Raw genomic sequence first — 21,517 nt, forward strand, 5'->3', positions numbered from 1 at the left:
GCATTCAGAGATATAATCCCTCCTCTTCTCATTCTCCCCACAATAAAGCAATTCTAATAACATTTAATAAATGCCTATGGTGTATCCCTATGTTTGTTTTGTCTGTAATCTCTGATGACACAGGAAGAATGCACGTGGACCAGATCTTAACCTCCATTTCTGTTGACCTGCATAATTCACAGGTGACTTGGTTGCTGATCCCAAATGATACACAAACACTCTGTTGTGTGTCCTCATTCTACGGATGATTAGGTGAGAAAGAGAGGGAGAGAGGGAGACAATATGTGATGTCATGGTACTGCAAGTCTATTTGGGATGGTCAGATTGCTCACAAGAGGCACAGCCAATTCATTGTGCTGAACTTCTGTCACTCAAGCAGTTTGTGAAGTGAAGTCCTATTATCTCCCATGCCATGTGGCTAAGAGATGGCACGTTGCTCTCAGGCAGGGATTGTGCATATGCATAGCAAAATGGGTTTACAGAGTATCTCTAGAGATAGAGCCCTCTGCAGATGATGTGCCACAACATACTTCTAGGAAGAATAAAAGACTCGCAGCTGATACAATAGCTTGAGAAATGACTATATTCAAGATCAAAAGAAGCTGAACTGCATAATGTCAAGGAAAGGAAAGCAGAGAAGAACTGGGTTACTGAGGACAGAGATAATAAAGGCTTAATCATTCAGGAAGATTGAAAATCATATCATGAGCTGTCTCATGAATGCCTCAAGTTTGCACCACCCTGTAAGCAATGCTACTCCTGTCTGCAGTGCAGCCATAGGAGGCAAAGTTGAGTGTCAATAATGAACAGGGCAATTTAACAGGTGTTTGGGCATGCATGGTGGGGAGTGGTTTAAAGTGCCTTTACCCATTTGGTAAAACAGGTAACCTCCTGTACAGAGGAGGGTGTGCTTACATTCCTTCATCTGCTTTGCCCCGAACTACCCTTTATTGGATAAACATGCATGTAACTGTGGAAATAACAATCTGAGCCCAACAATCTCAGCATCTCCCAGAGCCCAGGCTGGAGCAAGGCACTTCCATTCTCCCTTCTGCTTCAAAAATGGCATCTTTTAGCCTAATTTTCAGAGGTGACTACTGATTTTGATCACTGCACTGATCTACCAAAGGACAAATGCCCTGCAATTTCCAAAGAATAGGCTGGTTTAAATCATCTAACATCTTTTGAAATTTTAGGCCATGTGACTTGTCTAAATTGACACTTATGCAGGTGTGTGTACAGGGATGAGGGAGGAGGAATTCATGTGTTTATGAGAGGATGGATGCATTAGTCCACTCCTGAAATGGCATATGAAAACTGCCTGATTAAAAATAGAAGACTATTCATCCACCACTAAAAATAATATTAGACTACCTCTTCCTCATGCAGCCACACAGGGGACTAGGCAAGCTGAGCTGAGGCAAACTAAATAAGAAAATGCAGCTAAAAAAGAAAAATATCCTGACAGATAAGGTCACAAAGAACAAAGTTCCTCAGGTGTTTATGTAGAAATGCTGGAAGCAAGGTAAAGATAGCAAGGGACCTCCTGTAACTGCACATAAAGGGATTTCACTTTATGGGTGAATGAAGCAGAATGATTTAAAACTTTGAAGGAAAAGGACACATAAGAAGAAAACACAACACTGAGGCAGAAATTGTTGAATGTCTAAAGTTTTTGACCCACTGTCAATCACCAAGAAATAGCAAAAAAAAAAACCCTACAAAAAAGGTTGAATTGAATCATACATTTAACCAAATAGGAAAAATAACACTGTTCACAGACCAGATGTTGGCTGAATGTCATTCAAACAAAGCTTAGCTCAGAAATATTAATTTGACAATTCCTATGCAAAATATAACAAACATCTTCACACTTTCTATAGGATCTTCACCTTCCTTTTTATGAAATGTGGTAAGAAATAGAAGATATCTGAAGAAAGACAAACATTTAATCTTGTTTTGTTTGGTAAAGCAGAGGAGATACTTTCCCCCATATGCTACCCCTGGTTTTTAGAATATAGGGACTTTTCCTAGTGCAAATAGTTACGGAAAAAAATAAACACAACTTTCCTCTTTGGTATCTTCCTTATTGCTCCCCTTTGCAGTCTGAGAAGATAGGTTTAGAAGAATAATAGTCTTTCTAGTTCTTTCTAGCAAGAAAAATGAGAACTATGTATGCATCCAGAAGGGCTAATTCAAAGGTGTTTCGATTAGTTCTCTAGTTCTCATAAACTGAGGCAATGCAAAAGGAAGACCAAAAGAAAAACAAGTACAAGCAAAAAAGAAAATATAAGTTTTCCCCATAACTATGAATGTTTGAAGTATTACAAAACCAGCAAAGAAGCTCAAACAGCAGCACGTGAGACAGTTTTGTGAATGTTGAAAATACTACAATTTTTCAAGGAAAAAAACATAGGAAATACTAATAGCAAAGCGATAAAAAGGCTAGCAGTCTAGTATGTCTCTTCACAGGTTGGCCAAATATTCCCTCCTTATGTTTTAGAGGGGGAAGCTTTTTGTTTTCCACAGCAATAATCTTTTAATGTGTATATTCCTTTCATAAAGAAGAAGACGTGCTTTAGAAGCTGCAGACCAGCAGGGCTGCCATAGGTTTAGGGCAATATAAGAAACAGGCTTTTTATCACTTGCAGTGCCTGGGGCTTTGTATGAGATGGATTTATACGTCTCAAATATTCTTGTTCATACACAGAGAAAAGGGCAATACAAAGCATTGTGGGCTGGGGAACATACTAACACTTTTTACCTCCTGAGCCATGCCTGGAGTCAGACAGACTCCTTGGAGAACATTGGAGAAGACTGAAAATCATCTGCTCTTCCACGTAACATCCCATATCACAGAAACAGAAGTGGATATCCTCCCAGATTACAAAAAATGCAAGAACCTTGGAGCAAAGGAGAACATGCCATGACAAAGCTCAAATAGCCTGCAGATTCCAAGAGCAGTATTTGCAAAAGTTAGAGCCTTTTTACCCATTCATCTGTATGTTTGGTGCAGAGAAAAGACAGTAGATAAAGAGGAATAACCTCTTGAGGAAACTGAACAATGTATCCTGTGTTTCCATTTTGTAAAATTTTCAGTTTAAAGAAAAAAAGCAAGTATTTTCCACATTTTACCCAGTTTTGTTATTTCACCTTCATTTTTGAAACCTTTACAGCATTTTTGACATTTTTGACATTTTCTAATATATATTTGTACATAAATACAAGCACTCATTTTGCATTTCAAATTGGATGTTTAATCTAAAAATCAGAGGAAATTTAGGAGTGAATGCAGGCACCATTGCTTCCAACAGAGGAAACAGTACCTGAGCATAAATTAGTGTTTGGAGCTATAACCCAGTAACACTGCAATAAATTGATCTCAGTCTAAGAACAAAAATCAAATCCCAGTATTATTTTACATATGCATCTGTATGCAAATGCACACAGAGAAAAGCATACGCTTATCCACACTTAAAGCTAAATGTTGCTGCGACAATTAAATCTGTATTAAATTTGCCCCGGGCGAGGTTGCCCAGGGAGGTTGAGGAATATCCATCTCTGGAGATATTCAAAACCCATCTGGACATGGTCCTGGGCAACCTGCTGTACCTGACTCCGCTTGAGCAGAGGGGTTGGACTGGATGACCTCCAGAGGTGCCCTCCGACCTCAACCCTTCTGTGATTCTGTAATTCCCCTGGGTTTCATCCATTATTCTCATGTCCAGTGTCACTCACCTTTTGAAATTCTAAAGCTATGAGATTCAAATCATCATCAAAACTTAAAGGCATTTTCTAATTCTCTTAGTAAGTCACTTCTGGAAATATCAACTACCTGCACAGATATATTTCAGAATCACTGTTGGAAATCTTAATCACTACAGGAAAGCATTTTAAAAGGGATCTGAACTGACAATAAACTGGAAACTGAATTGGTCCACAGTAAATATCAACTTAGTGCTAAAGCCTAGATTTTCACTGATTAGCTCCACTATGTTATCAGTAGAAAGCATGGCAGAAGGCCAGTGTGCCTCAGATTTAGATTTTACGCTGGTTTTCTATAGGACTGTGTAGAAACCAGTATATAAAATATTTTTCTCCTTGTGAAAACTTCTTATCCAAGCAATAATTAATAACAATAATAATACAAAATGTTATCAGTCAGGATGCTTTTCCTCTTAGGCCTGGATCCTACAGATTTTGAAGGTCATAGCAAAAGTTCGACTTCAGTTACACATGGGCACTTTGCCCATGAATAAATACATGAGAGTTGACATCATTCCATTTTAGCATACTTTTGTAACTTGAAATTGAGAAAGCCTGTCTGTATTTAGCAAACATCTTACCATAACTAGTATTACTAGACTAAATTCTCAGAGAGGTTCACTTTATGTGTATGAAATATAACCATCTTCCAGTTTCCAGTGGGGGCTTGAGATAATCACTAATATAGTCAAACTAAGCACAAACACAAATGCCACCCTACCTCAACTAGAGAAAGATTAACATGTCAGCGTTCATTAACTCTGTTCTCAAAGGAGCATGTCCATTTTTATTGGCACACAGAGCAGCTAGGATGACAAACAAAATAATGTCCTATGAATACCATCAGGAGTTCACCACACCATATCAAGTAATGTGACAATCCAATCCATGGATTAAAAACCAAGATGCTGCTTGTAAGAATAATTTTTAGCTCATTCTGTATATCATTGTATTTCCCGATCTGGCACCGTGAACCATAAATAATCCTATCATTTATTAATTACATTTTCTAACCTAGTCAAAAAGAATCCTGCAGTGTGAAGCAGCAGATCATGAATAAATGGTTCATTGAAAAGCAACTCTTATTGCCAAGTAGTTGTAAATTAGGGTTGTGATAATTACCCACTTTAACCTTTTTAAACAGGTTCCTCTAAAAAGCTCCGGGATGTTTTATTATAACAACTTTGACCTCCAGCACAAAACAACACAATTAGTTTTGCATTATGACAAAAGGATGCTCTGATTAAAAACCTAGTACGTTACCTTATAAAACATCCAAACAGTAGGTTTGTGTATGTTTGTTTACATATACACACACAAATACATATAACCATAAAATGTCCATCTACTGTGTACCAAATACAGCTATAGAAAACACAATAGGCAGCTGAACTGCAACAGTGTTGGTGTAGGCAAGGTAGCACTTCACTAAATAAACTGAGAACCACACCTTTACAGAAGTAACCTGTGTGTTGTTCCTTGCCCTGTTGGTCATATAAACTGTGATTATTTAGCAAGTAGAGGCTCAGTGGATGAAGATTTGTAAGGGGAAGCAGCTGGTGCAGGAGACCTGAAGTCTGCACATCTTCAGGTGGTTTTATTTCAGACTGGCTCTGCCCTGTTCTCAGAGGCAACATGCCTGTTAGTGCTCAGAGTGCAGTAGGTGACCTCCCATACTGCATCTTCCAGTTTAATTCTGTCCAGAAGGAATCAAATTCACATGCTAGGAGACGGTTCTGTGATGGGAACCACAGTGCATTACATGGAGTCAAAAGGGTGATGGTTTCAAACACATGCTCCTGAGCCAAACTAAAATACGACTCCTCAATGCCAGCAAGACAAGATCACACACCAGTCCAGAGGCGGCATAGCCATGCTGGTCCAGGCAAAGCTACTAAAATGTCTGAACAACTCTGAACCTGGAGTTGGTTCATGTACACCATGTGGCTGTCTGTACCTGCCACCGTACTGCTCTGATGGTAATGGGACTGTGCACTGCCACAGGCTAGCTGAACCATCAATGGAGCTTTAGAAGACCATAGAAGGACAGAGTCAAGAGAAAATTTAGCTCTTAATGTGCTTTCCTTGGTGGTAGTAAGACTCGTCACTCTTTCCCCTTCTGTTTCACTGTAGCAGGATTGGTTCTAAGAGAAAGAAAACTGATGACCACCTGCCCTAGCAAGAAAATATCTAGTAATTGCATACATGACCTTTGCAATGGTGGCAATAATTGTTTCTCAGTTAAACAGCAGAATTAGAAAGAGTTTCAATTTTTCCTTTTAGGGTTCAGTGAAGAATTTAAGAGGTAAATTGGGGTTATCAGCAGTCCTAGCTACCCCAGCTTGTAGGCTACAGCCAGCACAATATCAGAACAAGTTTTCTACCACTAAAAACAACACAAAGATGAACCAGAAACTCATAAAACAGTGTAAACAGTAGATACTGTACAAAAAAAATTAACTCCAAAACTATCCCTCAAGATCCTCTCAGACCTCATCTCTGTCTATAGTATCACTAGCCTTTCTGCCACATGGAAGGTCTTCATTTTGGACTCATGCACTTGTCTTGTCCCACGTCATTTTAGACTCAAAAACTCAGCTCTAGAGCTCTCTTCCAAGTCTCTTACTGATCTTTAATAATCTCTGTTTCCTAGCTTTCCTGTCATTTGTTAGAACAGTGGGCTTAGCCTGCAACTGTGATGCCATCATCCATTTGGAAACTTTCCGCTGACTCCCTTTTTCCAGTCATGTCAAATTCACCCCTTTTATAGCCATGCATAATCTCCTTCTTCCAATCTGTTATTTAGCTAACTGATACCTGTCAAGGTACAATGCATGGTTTTACTGTTATAGTATTTCAGCACTTCTTTAATGTACAGGAACAGAAATGTCATAATCTGGACATTCCCTTCTTCACAGAAATAATAGGATCAAAATCCACTGAAAGCAGTGAGTTTGTCAGTCAGTGCTAGAAGTGGTGATATGTTTGTTACTGTTTGGGAGAGAAGTACCATAGTCCCAATTCATGAAAATATGGCCTGTGCTTAAGCATCCTCCTGCCCACTTCAAATGTATTGAGAGTAGGATGTCTTGGGATCATGGCTGGAAGAACTGCCCACTCTAGGAGCAAAAGGTAATTCCCATGGACAGCTTTGAATAACCAGGGTAGGTACTTTGAAGTATATTTTGCAGTCAGTGGGGAGTTAGTTCTTTTGGAACTAGGAATAAGATTATATGCCCTAAACAAAAATATCTTCTGTACATCTGATGCAGCTGTACCAGGCCTTGTGTTCAAAGTCCATACTTTGGACTCAGTCTCAGACCATACCTTGTTATTTTAATGTGAGCAGAGGTACCAGATGGCTCCACAGGGCTGCATGTCTGCCCCTGCTTCATTGCTGCCTACAGCTGCCTCAAAGTCACTTATGCCACTTTTTTTTTTCCTAATATTGAATTTCCAGTGCTGTTTACGCTCAAGCCAAAATTTGACGAAATGCAATAGCAAAGCATGGATTTCCTGAGTATGTGACTTCCCTTGGCCAGGCTGCAGCATGAAAGCCTGAGGCACAAACCCCATCTAGTTATAGGCAAAGGTGCATATTTACTATAAGGGCCATTTGAGTACCCTAGAGCACAAAAGAATATTAAAGAAAACACAAAAGAGGCTTACTGCTTCAAAACTGCTTACTGACATAGAAACAATTAAAAAAGCACAAGACGTGCTTCTTACAAGGGGTAGAGTCCAAGGCAGTTAATAGGACAATGTGAGACTGTTTGAAAGTACCACTGTCTCATCATCTTCCAGGGGAAAAAAAAGGGTACTTAATGACTATTTGGCAGTGTAGAGGCATGGCAGTAACTAGCAGCTCTAAGACTATGTGTAGCATCAATATTTGCTTGTTTCTATGGCTCAAAGATTTAACACACTGGAATATGAGTGAAAGTGTTTTTAATATGTTTTATTTCTCTCCCCTCCCCCTTAGGGATTTTTTTCAACAAAGACATGAGTGACAGAATTAGATTTAATGATGCCATTTCAGCTCTCACTTCTTTGGTAGTAATTATAAATGGTTTCATGATATGAAACAGGTGTTCCAGCATGGTCCATTGGGCAGCGTGAGGAACATTTTGCTCCCTGATGTCATTGTACATGATGTATTCAATAATTGCTATTTTCTGATGGAGAATACATTTAGATGTGCACTAGGTAGAAATTCAGCTGGCTTGTAAGTTTTGGTTGGTCTGCTGAACAGGAACTTCTTTATTTTTTGAACTGTGTCAGGTTTTCCAAACTCTTGTCAAGTGACAAAAAATCATACAAGAAGGTCTCTTGTTTCAGTTCAGTCACAGTGAGACTAAAAAGTCACATGCACTCACGATAAGAAACAGATTATTTCCAGAATGGTTTCATTTTTTTGAAAACCAAACCTTTGACACCAAAACAACTGTAATAACACATCCAAGGATGTCCTGAATGAGTCTGGATGGCTGTCCTTAGACATGAATTGAGTAATACAGGAATTTATGGGACTAAAGACATCTCAGTGATGTTTTATGCTATGATCTACTGCTTGGTAAATACAAATTTTCCCTTCTCTCCCAACATTGTGGTCTCCACCAAATACAAGTCGACGGCACATAGTCAGAGGGCAGACTGTCCAGTATACTCATATACTATCCAGAGTAGCTCTATATGCTTAAGGGACCAGGACTCTGGCATGGACCTAGACACATCACTGCAGTTAAATCCAGCTTTGCTTCATTGTTGGCAATGACAGGAGTACTGAGATAAAGGCTAGAAGGAATGCTAGAAAAAGAAATATTGGGAACAGATCACCTCAGCAAGGCTAGAAGGAGAGAAATAACCCTAATTAAAATATGTTAATTATACAAATGATAAAGAAAGGACTGTTGGCAGGATAAAGAAGCAGCAGTAGAAGAGGACAAGAGGAACACAAGGGCAAAGTCAGTGATTAGTCTTCTTTAGCAGCCATCAACGCCTGGCAAGTGTAGCATTTACCGGGAGTGGCTTGGTCACCGTCCTATATCACAGCCTGTCCCCTACTTCTCTGGTGCTGCTGTAGCTGCCTCTTCCCAGCTTGTGATCCCACTGTGTGATCAGGGAAGTCTGGTACAGAGGCATGGCAGAAGCTTGTTGAGCCAGTTACAAAGAGAGCTGAGCAGGTGTCATTGCTGAAACAGTCTTTGCCATCAGTTCGGGTCACATTCAGCAAACAACTTCAAACTTAACATTGGAGGGAAAACTCATCTCAACAGATTTTTTTTAAACAATCTTCATTCTGAAATCTAACTTGAATTGTTTTTAAAAAGGGAAAAAACCACATCCCGCCAAAATCAGCAAGGTACACTAAAACTTTTGTTTCACCAGAGATAACTTTCCTCTTTCTTCAAAAAGCCTAACAGATTTTTCCTTCTGTACTAACCTAAAACGTGACTTCCTTACCCTGATTTTTTTAAATAGGCCACCCAATCAATATAACCTATGATTCACACAGCTTTCTTTACAGTCATGTTACACAGTAAACAACACTTAAGGCCCTTGTGGCACGTCCTTTCCCCTTATCTAGAGTTTGGTACACAAGCAGCATTCATAGTATTTCTCAGTTCACCTAGCTTAAAAATCAATATTATTTAAGATATAACCATAAGCCGGTTTAATTGTAATTCTTCTTGTTATAATTAGGCATTTTGTAGCAGACTTTTCCTTGTTACATAAATTTTGCTGGTACTGTGAGCTTTGAAAGATAAAAAACCCCCACTTTCTTGATGTTTTTGTAAGCAACAGGCAAAATACATTTCAATTGTTTCATTAAAAAATACATCCAATATGTATTTATATCACAAACTATGCTGTAAGGGAATAATTACTACACTTTAGAACCCATATAAATGGTGGAATAGAAATAAATCATTTCTTCGGTGTGGAATCAATTACTTTCCACACATAAGTAACTGTTCCCTGTAAGTAACTAGCCTCTATTGTTTAACACAGCCATCAGCAAATAAGCAATTTTCAAGGATACATTAAGCACAGGTAATAACCAAAGCCAGCCTCAGTCAGTATCAGACACCATCAGGATCTGAGCTTCCCTTAAAAATAACTGCTAAACCCTGTCTCAGCTGAAGACAATCACAAAATTCCCATTAACCAAGGTTAGGCCTGGTTATGCTTTTGGCTCTCCTGGTTGCAGAAGCTGGCCCAGTCACACCAAGGAGTGGATGAACTGTCTGAGCTTGCAGACTCCCTGCAGCAAGGACTGTGGGTTCTGGGAGCCTCCTAGTTCATCACGGCTGAAGGATATCCCTGAGACCCACTGCTCAGCTTCTGCACTGCAATACATTAACTGTCCTATGTAGAAAATCTGTAAGAAACCGATCTCTCCTTTTGTCATGGCTTTTAAAACAAAGTTCATTGATTGTACATAGAATGAAATGCAAATCCATACATGTGGTTCAAATATGCAGCGTATACAGAACATCAGTGTATCAATTGGTGAGACTGAATGAAATTAAACCGAGCACACAGATCATCTCCCATCATAATTAAAAGGAAAAACAAACCCAACCCACCAGAACACAAAAAGAAATCCATAACTCAGCCCTTTTAAATTCTGGGTACCAAATACAATTTATAGTGGAAAAACAATCTGAGAATTGTTTGTGCTGAGTGAGTGATGGAAGGTAAATACCAGGGAAGACCCGTGATAATTACAACAAGCAATGCTGCTGAAGGTTAGGGCCGTACAAGTGTCTGCGTACTGCCAGAACAGCAACCTTGTCAAGCCTGTTGTCAGAGGGCAGGCAGCCCCTGCTCTTCCATGCATTCTGTCATTAACTATTGATCACTTCCTATTTTTAACTTCACACTAGTGGCAAATGAATAAATTGACAGCTTCATTATTTGGCTGTCCTAGAGACATTCCCAAAGCCTGTCCTCAAGGGGAAAAGCTGGCTACAGATGTACATATAAAACCAAATGGGAAAAACAGAGATTCTGAACAGAATATCCTGAAACATTGAGCCATTTCTGAAAGTGCCTCACCTCTTTTTGTTCTGGAGTCAATGTGGATGAATGCAACCTCCAAGCTGTTCTGGACACGAAGAAGCCAAGTCTGCTGTATCTTTAGAACCAAATTCAACATTGGAGGAATTGCAACTGACCAGGTGTTGCAGGGTCAGGCCAGACTGCTTTTGTTTGAAATGGGAGACTCCTGTTCTTAGTGAATGTGGACCTGTAGCCTTTTGGGGATGGATTGATCATCCCCCAAATGGTCTGGACTCAGGACCCTTAGAACCCTTCGGTGATGATGTTGCAGAGCTTCCCAGAGCAGTCTGCCAGAGGAGTTTGGTTTGACCCCTGCCACAGTATGTACCCCAGGCCTCAGGACTCTCAGGAATCTGCCCCAAAGTATACAACTGCCAATACAGTACCTGTCTCCCACCCAAGGCCAGAAAAGCAGGGTGCTCCAAGAGCTACCTTGGCTAGGCTGGGGAGCTTTGTAGAAAAGACAATTTGGCTTCTTCGTAACGCCTGTATAGCCACAGAGGGACATGTATGCCACACTTCCACCTGTTTCCATCTACCCCAAGCTTTCCAAACTTCTTATTCCCTTTTATTCCATGGGCTGGAAGTTCTACCTTGTGTGATTTCTCATTTCACCGCACCTTTTTTGTTCTCTTTTTGGGAGATAACAGAAGAGGTCATTGTATTTCAGTGTTTTACCTTTAAGCTCTCCAGTCCTAGGTAACAGCTTTCAGAGGCACATGTGGAAGCTACTGCAGGCAATACTTTCCCCTTCTGCTGCCACTGGCAGACATTGGCATCACCCTCAGTCAAGGCAGCTCAGTGGTTAAAATCAGTTCTAACACCCTCTTTCTGGAGCTTTTTCCCTTCTCGTCCCACAGAAAGCAACTGCTCAAAGCAACAATTTCCCACCTGGTGCATCGAAGCCTGAGGAACTTGCTGATATGGACTAAGGGCAAGAAAATTGCTCTATTTGTTGAACTCCATGACAGCTGGTAATTGTGATAAAAAAATCCACCTCTTAATGTTAAGGGCTGTTCTGTGGCGCTAAAAAGTAGCAGGGTTTAAAATCTCATTACTACAGAGGCATGGCAGAGCAGAGAGAAAGCTGACTGCCTAGTTTTATGGGACATGTCCACTTCATTGAAAATCCTAATTAATTTCCATTTGGTAGCTCTCTTGAGTGTGAGGATCTGTTAGATTAAAAACAAAATAACAATAGTCTTGATAGGTAGCAACAATTCTATTTGTATGCATGTATTGCACATTGGCGAACAGGAGTTCTCTGCTTGTACTTCCAATTTCTATAGGATTTTTCCCTGCACATTTTGTTTAGGTCGAGGAACTTCTCTATGACTGAATAGAAGACAATGTCTGGAATATCACTGTAAATGTAATGGACGGAGTAAATTGACAGCAGCTCCAACTAAATTACAGTTTAAAAGACAAGGGAAGGCTCAAGGGACATCAAACAAAGGAAACTCTAGCTGACCAGCGCTCAGGTAAAATTGAATTGGAAATGTTCCCTGACTGATTAACATAACAAAAGTCCCAGTGTTTAAAAAGAAAGTCATTCTGCAGAAATAAGAGGAGGGGAAAAAAAAGAAACTGATCTTCCTCGAAACATACAGCAGTTATCTTTAAAAATATACATTCAGACAAAGATCTAAAATACTAATGTGAATAAGGAATTTTTGAAGAGTTTTTTAAATGATGTCCCTCAGAAACATATATAATTTTTAATAGAAGAATATGAATTGAAAATTTCTCCAGTTTCATTGCCCCAATTTATCACAAATAAATAAGAGACATTCTACTCAAAGATTTTGAATTAGAATTTAGTATATATTTTAAAAAGACAAAGAGAAATGAAACTAAAAATTAAAATACATGTGCACAGTTTTATTTCTGCAGAACAGCTGTGTGAAGAAAGGTTTACTTATGAAAATGTAACCGTTGGGAAAATCAACAACTCTTATTTAACATAACTGTAGATTAGTAGGGGCATTTAATATGTAGCAAAGGTTATTAGTCTCATATCCCAAATACATAAGAAACAGAGATAGATACTCATGTTTTTAAAATCAAGTGTTTTCAGTAGTGTTTCCCTAGTTAGACAAAAACCATTTGTATTAATAGTGTATTTGCATGCTTGGAGCACCCATGCAGGAACAAGCAGATCAAAAATGTTCTTCACAGCGTTCATAACTTTCAGGGTCATAGTTTAGAGAAAATCTTGTCGTGCCATGGTGTTGTCTCTAAGTGATTTTGGTTTATTATCCCAAATTACTGTGTGACATGACACATTTCTTTACTGCTTTGCTGGTGGTGAGAACCCCTTGGAGGGAGCTGCCAGCAACCAGGGGAAGCCCAAATACACATCTCTTTTTTTGTAAGGGTGATCCAACGTCTCAGTGCCCTGCCAGTTTTGGTTGTCTTGCCTTTCTGTCCACCAGCTCTGAGGCCGGTAGCTTCCCTAAAAGCACACAGAGCAAACCTTGCCCCAACTTCCCAGCCCGCAGTCAGCCTTGTGTCAGCTGGTCTATGCAGGAAAATGTGAAGGTCCTGTCGCTTCCTCTAAAGAGCTGCTGCTGAAATAACAGATTTCAGTCTTTTTGCAGTATATTAGTTCTCAGGTGATGAGCACTTTTAAAGTCTGGATCTACAAATAGATCCAAGTCCGTGAAAAAACAGTTAGCAGTAGCAAGACTCAGAGCTCAATTTTGATTTATTAATGTCTCTTGTTTCTTAGTTATTATTTTAGCAAGTTTCTGGTTTGCCCAGGATCCCAAATGCATTGCCCCACTGAGAATGGTGTTGGGAGCAGGTGTCTAATAACTAGACATAGCCAGAAGAATGAATGTTCAAAAGAACATGAACTGGAGAAGGAATGTAAAAAATTAAAGCTTATCTTGTTTTGCTGAAATGTATCTAAGATACAAAATGGAGGCCTAACAAGAACATTTCTTCTTACAGTACATGAAAATGTTCTGTTTTGTGAGACAGTTAAAAATAAAGAGAATAAGAATTATGAGTAGCCAGGACAGGGGGACCTGCTGGACCAGGTTAGCCCATAGATTTTGTCTTTCCTGCTTGCATGGCTGTACTGCTGCTGTGCCTGCTTGTCCTCTCCAGTTCCCTCTAACCCTCTGGAAAATGTCAACCAACTTTCAAATCTGACACACAGAAAGTCCCCATAAGTTCCAAGACCTGGGTGTCAGCAGTGGGAGACTCCTTACTAACGCACCACTGAGTCAGGAGAGAGGGAGCATGGGCACCCCCACCGCTGTGGCCTGCAGGGGCAAAGCAGAGGACAGAAATCTAGAAAAATGAGCTTTTGTAGTTACACTACTCACAGGAATTCAGGTTTAATTGCATTAAATTACTCTTTAATTCCTCGGTTTAATGGGTGGATACCAAGGGTGGGAAGCAGTTGCTGGAATACAGGTGACTGGCACAACTCTAAACCCTCAAATTTCTTGCTCCCAGCCTCCTGCTGCTCTTCCAGACAGACACAGCTTCCCACCAGGTCCAGTTGGCATCTGCCAGCCCAAGATGGGTGTCTCACACACCCTTGGGTATGCAAAATGTCTCCTAATGCATACATTTACACACATCCAATGTGTTCTTCAGACATATTTAATGAACAGCTACTTCAGAAGGTACAGGATGACATTCAAATCATAGACTTCTTGGTTCTCCTGTTTCATAAGGTAGTCATTCCTTCACACAAGCCACATACATACATCCCCCTCTCCCCCCCGCCCCCTCACCCCCACCCCAAGCCTTAATTTTCATTGCACAACATAGACTAAAACTCTGACTGTAGCCATATACTAGGCAACTGCATCTGACACTGCCAAGGGGGTCATAATTTCTCCATCATGCTGCAGCACCAATCAAATGGCATGCTAAAAATAAACTTTAAAACACAAAATCTTCCTTTTCTTTGAGAATATAGTTGTAGAATAAAAAGCAAAATAGGTACTAAAAGGGACAATCGATTAATAAACTGTACTTTGCTATTAAACTGTTAGTCAATAGAAAATGTGTTAAATAGTATGCCTGCTAGGTCAAATTCAAAAAATGTGTGTGTGGGGAACAAGGGGGTGGAAGAGGAAACATGCTGCTGTAGAGCCAACACAAGACACTGAAGAGAAGATTAGAAGCGACATAGAGTCTATGAGATCTGCTTGAGCAGAGTACAAGATAGCAAAGTCAAGAGTTTTAAGCAGGTTTGCTGTGTATGTGTTAGCCAGGACATTTTTACTATATGATACAGCTGTAAACCTGGGAGCTCCTGGAAAATGTTCTCACACCAAGGTTTTAAATAAAATGTTTACTTCATAAGCAGCTACAACTGTGTTTGGGGCTTACATGATGTATTGATTTCATCTAAAGAATAAGAGGAAACCTTCTATTAAAAAAAAAAAAAGAATTCTCATGAAATACCGTATTGGAATGAGTTCCCTTTCAGACTCTCACACAGCATTTAGTTGGAAATATACAGCCATGTTTGATCTCTGGCTACCTCTTCTGTTTTCCAGATTTCTTTTCCCCACTCTGAAAGATGTCCCTGTTTGGCATCCACAGGATTTCTTTGAACTGTCTTCATGCAGCCAGATCCTTCCAAGTGCCCAGTTTGGTGACTTTGCTCAGGACGGTTCTGTGTCACTTTTAGTCTGGCTTTCACAGCACTGTTTTTGTTTTCTGATCCTACTTCTGGCAAAGCTTGCAAGCAAAGAGACCTGAATTATCACCATTTTATTTTGTATTATGTTTTTCATGGAGGGGAATATGGTGGGTGCTTCTGCTGACATTTTGTCCTTTGGATGCTTCCAAGAACATACACTGAGACTGCACAGCATCCAGTATGCCTGTAAACACTTGCACAGCAGAGCTAAACAATGAAATAGTTCAGACATCAATCACCCTCCTTAATTATGCATTTTCTTCACAAATGCACATTCTTTTCTGTTGTTCACAGAGGATGGCATGTGGGAAATACAGGGAAGACACTGGGAGATCTGTGCTGAGATGAGATCTGTTTCCCACCACCACCTGGCTCATCACGTTCGTGTTGGAGGTATCATTTACCTTTAACAGCAGTGTATTTTAGAAAGTCTTAATTCACTTCTGTCAGGCAATCAGATTGTTGCAAAATATATAAATTCTATACACAAATACCATCAGATGATGCAGCAGGCAATCACTGTGGTAATTAATCCCACATTTTTGTAGTTGAAGTAACAATTCTCATTTCAGGATAGAGTTTGAGTAAGAAGAGCCTATCTATATCTGTAAATGAATGATATCATTATTTTGGGAAATGAAAGTTTAAGCTCTGTAAAACATACAATCCCATGGAGATCTCAGCAGGGGAACTTGTACGTGCAGGTGTTTAATGTGATAAGGTACGTTACCATTTATCTGTGTACTTGCAGACAAATATTAACATAGTCATGAATTAAGCTTTTAATCCCTTTTATTATAAATTGAATATCTTTATTTTAACAAACATCAACAATGCACATTATTGTGCTCCAAACTATTCATTACTATTCCCCACAGTGTACCATTACATGATACGCCATAATACATGTGTTAATATAATGCCAAGCATCTGCTTGAGTATTCCATAGTATATTTCATTCTCTCCCTCTCTCTCTTTTTGTTTAAACAAAGAGGCAATCTCACAAAAGACACTTTTTATATAGGAAACCACAGAGTCATTCAGTCTCATGCTGGAGAAGGACAGTAACACAGTATGTGCCATTTTCTGATGATTCAGGCCCTGGTTCCAAGTCTTCAGATTCCTTGACAGCAAGAAATAGACTTGGAAACAAAGAAAAGGAAGAGGTAGATGCGAGGAGGTGGATTTAACTGATAGTACTCAGATAGGGTCACCAAAACAATGTGCAAGTAATTTGTCAGTGGTCTTTGGGTGGCTTTCCTCAGAGCTGCAGTACCAGGACCTGCCAGCGTTGGCACCTGGAGGGAGCAGCATTTACTCAAACGAGTAACACCATTAACTGCAAAATGAATTCCTCAGTAAAATTAGCTTTGCATTATCTAGGTGACTGCTGCTCACTAAGAACCATGACCACAGGACTGTTGCATGTGTAACCCCAGGTCAGAATTTGCACTGAAGAAATGCAAGCAGCACTAGCTCTACAGATTAACTGGAGAAGCGGGGCTTTATTTAAAACCCATAGAAAACTGATGGAAAATATGAAATTTCTCTATAAAAACATACCCAGCACCCCCCCCCCCCAAAAAAAAAAAAAAAACAAAACCAAAAAAACCCACAACAAACCCAAACAGTGGAGAAATTACACCACTAGAACTGGGATGATGAAGAAAATTAAACAACAGGATCACCATGTTTTTGTTTTATATCCCATTATACCCTCCAATCGTTTCCTAAGGCAGCTGACAATAACTAGAATGATATGGACTTGCTATGTGACCTTCTTTAAATAAGCCAGATGATAGTTTAATAGTGCTGTACTGTGCATAAAACTGGACAAAAAATACTTGCTTTAGTCAGACACATATAACTCCAAGGAAGTCAATGGAATCAAATGAGATAATTGGAGGAGGAGAGGAGAGGAGAGGAGAGGAGAGGAGAGGAGAGGAGAGGAGAGGAGAGGAGAGGAGAGGAGAGGAGAGGAGAGGAGAGGAGAGGAGAGGAGAGGAGAGGAGAGGAGAGGAGAGGAGAGGGGAGGGGAGGGGAGGGGAGGGGAGGGGAGGGGAGGGGAGGGGAGGGGAGGGGAGGGGTTCAAACTGTAGTATGGAACAAATATTGTAAGAAAAATGAAATAATAAAGACTCCATTTTGATAAAAGGTTGGGTTTGTGTTTCAGTATCCACAGAAAGTCTTATAGTGAAAATATTATATTAGTAGTAACCCTTGATGGATGCAGTTCCTCTGTAACTCAAACTACCAGCTGCAGTCTTGCAGCTATCTTGCTTCCAAAGGGATTAAAAAACCCCACTTGAAGTCAACCGAAACATCCAAGCAACATTACTGCCATCACAGAAAGTGGTACATTTCTGTCTAAGCAGCTAGCTAGCTTGCTTGTTTTCATTTTTGTAACAACTATTTTTCTTCTAGTCAAGACTGTTAACAAAAATGAGTAATGATAGTTACATTAAATGAAAGGTTGTTGTTCCAAAGACATTATTGCAGAGATCTTGTCAATTACTGTAGAGGAATTCTGCTGAAAACATATTCCAATAGTTCAAATAAATTGTAGGTAAGCAGGAAGAAAAGGGAAAATGGATGATGGTATATGGGTTATGTTTTAAAAGCTGTACATTGAGTTTAAACTATTCAGTGTAATCTTCATTATCCCCCAAAAAGCCTTTTGATTGTTTTATTCCTTCAAATGTGCCCTATTTAAATATTTTTCAAGCTTTACATATGGTATCTATGTTATTAGCTCTGTAAAGTGTTTACATGAAGTCTCAAAATGCAATCCTCAAGGCACTGTAATTTACAGAGAAGCTAACACTGTCATAATAACATCTTTATCCTACAACAGATCAGAGCTTAAAGTAATATTGCAAAGTAAAACAAATCCCATTAAAGAAAACAGAACTACCAGCAGTAAAATTACAGTATGCTGAATCACCCTTGTGAGAGCATTGTGGAAGCCAGGCTGTGAAAGGGTGCTGAAGTAGAACGATAAAGCAAACGATGGGAGTGAATAGATTATGGACCCTGTTAAAAGTTAAATATAGATCCTTTCACCTCGAGGTCACAGGGGAGAATGGAGCCATTTTCTGCATCACTTCTAAGGGGCACTATCAGTGCCACCTTCCTCCCTCCACCATTCTGTGAATTGCTAGCTGGCAGCCCCAGGCTGGCTTACCACATTATTCACCACACCCTCTGTAAAACATTAAAAAAACTTACTTCAAGATAATTGCTGCAGGAGAAAATTTGACATGTTTTCTCAAAACTTACTTAGTAAAATCTTAGATCCAGTTAAACGTTTTGCCATTGACGTCAGAGAGTCCAGGATTTTACTCTCTTGCTATTTATGTGCATGTTAAATGACTGATACAACTGTCTTTGTAGGTGAAAATAATTTGATCTTGTTCTGAAGCCCTGAGATATACCAAAATGATCCTAAGAAGTCAGAATTTGCTCTACCTCAATTTGTCCTATCTACATTTCTATTGACATTTCTTTCAAATTTAAAATATCCATCACTGTACTGATTGCAATATGGAAAAAAATAATATTGTGGAATAAATATTTTTTTTTTCACTGAATTTGGAACAATCTAGAAAGAAAAAGATGCTCTTAAGTACAAACAAGAGTGACTTTATAACAACCACTGCCATATATTTAGGACTGCAGACCAGCTTTTTAATACATTCATAATGTGTTCTGTTAGCCATTCCTTCTTCAAAGGTATTTTTTCAGATTTGAGAAGTCAAAGCAAATCCCAGCTGTCCTGAAAGACTACAGCTTTCTCATTTTTAAACTGTTACTGTCTCTTCTTTGAAATGTCAAAATTTTTGATGAACATGTCCTCTGAAAATCAGAAATAGAATGTGGACAATTTTCAAAAAAATTTAATTAGACTAAGGTAGTTCCTTGAAGCAAGGAATGCCACATTTTCTGTTTTGCACAAACCCAAGCACTTGGTCAACACATTATAAGCAACAAATTATGATCATGCTCAACTACCCTTATCTCAGATACCGAGCAAACTAAAGACCCCTCTCTGAGCCTTGTGACATTATTAAATTTTCTTCATTTTCCATACGACGGAGACCCCTTGGATACAGATATTACTGTGGTCAAACAGCCTCTGAGATGAGAAAAACAATGACGTGTCCCACAGAAAAAAAAACACCACACCACACAAAATACAAAAACAACTTATCAAAATCCCATCTCTACCCATTTCTCTACACATAAAGATAAGAAATAGACAAATAAATCCCAACACACTGCTTTTAACATTAGAAACTGAATGAGATCATAGCTATGGTTAATCATAAGGTTGAAAGTTGCAGATACTCATAGAAATATTTTCCTCCTTCTGCAAGTATTTCCAATCCATTATTTTCTCCCCCCAGCAATATATAAACAAGTTAACTTATAACAGCTTTATGGTTAAATCACTCTTTTTGAAAAACCCCTCCAGTCAATGGATAACAAATGCAAAGGTTGGAAATAAGTTCCCTTCTGTCAAACTGAACCCAGGACTTTCCATGCCTCTTAAATCTTATCCTGTTGCATTAACACAAGTTCTTCTCAAGTTACTCTCTGATTTATTTTCTCAAACCTATCACTCTAAAATTTTAGCAAAATCATGTTTGCAATTCATTCTTGATCTTCACTCTGATCTGAGTAGTTTGCTGTGAGAATACTCTATGTTCAAAAGTCCAGTTTGCTCTGAAGAAGACTTATCTTCTGTGTAATGCAGCTCTTGGCCATTACTGGGGTAGCGCACAGAGATTGTGGAAGGTCTGCAGCTAGCCAGGGAAAAAGCCCTAATTCCAAACGCCATACTTATGACACAAAAAATGTTTAATTTGGCTTTACAAATCACTCCTCTGTGACACTTGTCACATCTTAACTAGAAGTATCCTGAACTTTCCATTTACAAAATGACATTCAAACATGAACTAATTAATCCTGAATTGGGTCCCTGATGTGAAGATGTAGTGTAAGAAGTTATTATAGTCCCTTTGTTGATGGAGGAAAATGAGACAGAAGTTAGGAACCTCAATGCCTAGCATGACAGAGCAGTTCGAGGTTAGGCATGATTCCTAGTGCTAGATACAAAGAGGTTTACAGCATGATGTTTCCTTCACAGAGACTTTCTGAATGACACACCAACAGAATTAGGCCCACCTTTAACAGAAAAGCTGTATTTTTTTTTCTTTTAAACGCATAGAGTTGAAAAAAACCTCACAATTAACCAAAATGGAATAGGATGTGTAAAATACATCTTGCTGTAGGAAGGTGTGTGCTGTATTTAACTTAAAAAATTTCCTAGATCTCCTAAAGCCAAAGTATATTTGTAAATAATAAACTATCTAAACTGGCTTTTACATTAATAAACAAAAAGACTTTAGGCCATGCTCATATTAAACTACAACTGTGCCATCAGTAAATGAAAATCAATTGAAATCAATTTAGCTAGGATAAAAAGTCCCCTTCCCCTGCTGCAGCTCATCTGGTGTGCTAACAGCTCCCAGTGATGAAACAGGTGCTTGTAAATTAATTAGCCTACTGAAACACACCTTAAAATGAATTTCCCGGAACACCCTGGCAGTGAGCCATCCTGGTCCCACGAGCTGATCAGTGTTCTGTAAATATTGAGATTTGATAAAGTAAACGCTACTCTGGCAGCAGATGGTTTGGAATGCTCTGTTGACATTGCCTGCGATTACTTGGATATGAAGACTTTGCTTCTCAGAGACCTCCTTTGGGAGCCACTGGAGGACTTGATCCCCTCTCCAGCTATTTGCCTTCTAATTGAAAATCCTTATTCCCAGATGGAGCATAATGCTGCTGCTTCAGGCGTCTAGCTCTGCACTGCTTGACTGTTGATACATGGGTAATTGCTTTCAGTAATGCAGGTTAAATGTGACATTTAGTGCTTAATAAAAATTATCAAGGCCAAAGCCGTTTATCATTCTTACACTTGGGCTGTCAGTTCTAAAGGAATTTTCAATT

The sequence above is a fragment of the Strix aluco genome, chromosome 2 (genome assembly GCF_031877795.1).
Source record: "Strix aluco isolate bStrAlu1 chromosome 2, bStrAlu1.hap1, whole genome shotgun sequence".
In the NCBI taxonomy this organism is placed as follows: Eukaryota; Metazoa; Chordata; class Aves; order Strigiformes; family Strigidae; genus Strix; species Strix aluco.